Raw genomic sequence first — 2,626 nt, forward strand, 5'->3', positions numbered from 1 at the left:
ATTGGATTCCCTCTTGTTACCTTCGGACTTCTCCCTGAGTATGGCGGCTTGAATATAAATGATCCCCAGGGGCTCATAGAGAGTGGCACTATCAGGAGGTGTGGCCTTGTGGGAGTGGGTGTGGCTTTTTTGAAGGAAGTACATTACAAGTGGGCGGGCTTTGAGGTTTCAGATGCTCAAGCCAAGCCCAGTGTGGTACTCTCTTCTTACTGTCTGCCAATCCAGATATAGATATCTAAGCTACCGGAAACATGGTAGAGGTTGGGTCCAAGTCCATGCTGTTCGTGTGTCTCGGTAACATTTGCCGATCACCCATTGCAGAAGCCGTATTCAGAAAATTGGTAACGGATGAAAAGGTTTCAGATAATTGGAGGATAGGCAGTGCAGCTACATCCACCTATGAAGTGGGGAACACCCCCTGACTATCGAGGGCAGAACTGCATGAGAAAACATGGCATCCACATGCAACACGGTGCACGGCAGATTACGAAAGAAGACTTTGTGATATTCGATTATATACTATGTATGGATGAAAGCAATCTGAGAGGTTTGAATAGAAAAAGTAATCAAGTTAAAAACTGCAAAGCTAAAACTGAGCTACTTGGAAGCTATGATCCACAGAAACAACTCACGATTGAAGTTCGCTATTACGGGCGTTGACTCTCTCCTCGAGGTGGTGTACCAGCAATGCCTTGGGTGCTGCAAGGCCTTCCTGGAGAAGACTTACTAGCTGGTCCTAACCACCACCATTGAGCCACTCACTCATCAGTGCTATGCCCAAGGGTGGTGGCAGTCTTTAGCCCCATGTCCCACCTCTCTTTTCAGCTGACTTACTGTATATTTTAAAATAATTGTAGGTGGAAATTAGTCATATGTTCAGAAGGATAAAAAACATTTGAGTCAGACAGTTTGAGGTATAGCTAAGCATTCTTAGACTAACTAAACCTCTGACCTTGCCGTAATTACAAAATAGTGGAACAAACAAATACTGGAACAAGCAAATATGGAACAAAAGAAAACCCAATAAAGTAAGAATAACCTACAAGGTCCAGGTCAACCTCTGAGCCCAGCAAGCCTGGGTAGTCTGGTCTAACTGGAGTGTGTGCATGGCCAGCACCTAGTGTGCTATTTGCTTGCCTTATTAAGAGTCTATTCTAGACTCTTATTGTGACAATATCTCCATCCATGGCAGCCTTCCATTTAACATTGGAAGAATTTAAACCCAGACACACTGAGGATGTTCAGGTATTTGAGAGAAGGGAAGCTGGATGTTGCAAACCGCCCCACGCTTGGGCACCAAACTGTTGCAGCCCGTACTGCCCATTACGGTCCGAGGGTCAGGGTCTAGCGAGAGAGAGAGTGGGGATAAAGGGGAAGAGACGCGAAGAATGGAGACAAGACAGAGATTCTGATCAAGTCTCTTTTATTGAAGGGAATTCTGAGCTATTTATAGGCTTTTGCCACGTGCCTTATAGGCGCGTGGATACCACGTGCCTTGCAGGTGTTGATATGACGTAAGCCTTACAGGCGTCTATAGCGTGGACAGCACGTGCACCGCAATGCCTTGCAGGCGTGGATAGCACGTGCGCCTTATAAGCATGTATGGTGTAGATAGCACGTGGACAGCACGTGAACTGCATGCCTTGCAGGCGTGACTACCACGTGCACCTTGCAGCTGGGGCCAGTAAACAGCAACACAAAATATGTGGGGTATCAGAGTGTGCTTTAGCTGTTGTAGGCTATTGAAAACCAAATCTTTCGTCAGGGTATATGGTTCCAGATGGCTGCAAAGTTGATCTAGCCGCTTTCTGCTAAAGTCGGCTCCCAACAGCTGGATGTGATGACGGGCCAGGAACTCCAGCAGGCTGTCCTGGGCTGTACAGTGACACCCTGTCTAAAAATAAAAATGGTAACAGAGGGAGCAACAGATTGGTGACGTTAACAGCTTTAGTCTTGCTTGGTTTTTGTCTAGTTTCTTGAGCTTTGTTCCTATTTGAGCCACTTTGCTTCTTTAAAAAAAAAAAAGTAAGTGTGCTTAAATAGTGGTATGTGTTTGTAAGTGTTCTTTAGTCAACAGTTTACAGTTACAGGCAAGCATGAGTAATTTTAGTGTATTTTCAGAAAAGGGACCTCAAGTTGATATAGATGTCAGAAAGGAATGTGAATTCAACTGGGAAGTTACCAAATACAACAGGAAGAAAGAAAGAAAGAAAGAAAGAAAGAAAGAAAGAAAGAAAGAAAGAAAGAAAGAAAGAAAGGAGAGAAAGAGAGAAAAGAGAGAAAGAGAGAGAGACAGAGAAAGGAAGGAAGGAAGGAAGGAAGGAAGGAAGGAAGGAAGGAAGGAAGGAATATCAGCTACGTTTCCAGCACCACGTCTGCCTGCATGCCACCATGCTTCCTGCCATGATGACAATGACAATGAACCAAACCTCTGAGCTGTAAGCCAGCCTAATTAAATGCTGTCCTTTACAAGAGTTGCGCTGGTCATGTTGTCTCTTCACAACAATAAAAATCCTAGCCATACTGGTTACTTTCACCCTTGTTCATCTTTGGGTATCTTTTAAAAAATAAACTCAGAAATTAGTTTAAGGACAAGCCAAGTTTTTCTCAGGTTCCCAAGTATTGT

At 44.3% G+C, this 2,626-nt stretch overlaps 1 pseudogene; it reads left to right on the forward strand.

Moving 5' to 3' along the window:
* Window positions 1-251: 251 nt before the first annotated feature.
* Window positions 252-730, forward strand: LOC117724789 (low molecular weight phosphotyrosine protein phosphatase pseudogene; annotated as a pseudogene).
* Window positions 731-2,626: the final 1,896 nt, after the last annotated feature.

Source organism: Arvicanthis niloticus, chromosome 20 (genome assembly GCF_011762505.2).
Source record: "Arvicanthis niloticus isolate mArvNil1 chromosome 20, mArvNil1.pat.X, whole genome shotgun sequence".
Taxonomy (NCBI): domain Eukaryota; kingdom Metazoa; phylum Chordata; class Mammalia; order Rodentia; family Muridae; genus Arvicanthis; species Arvicanthis niloticus.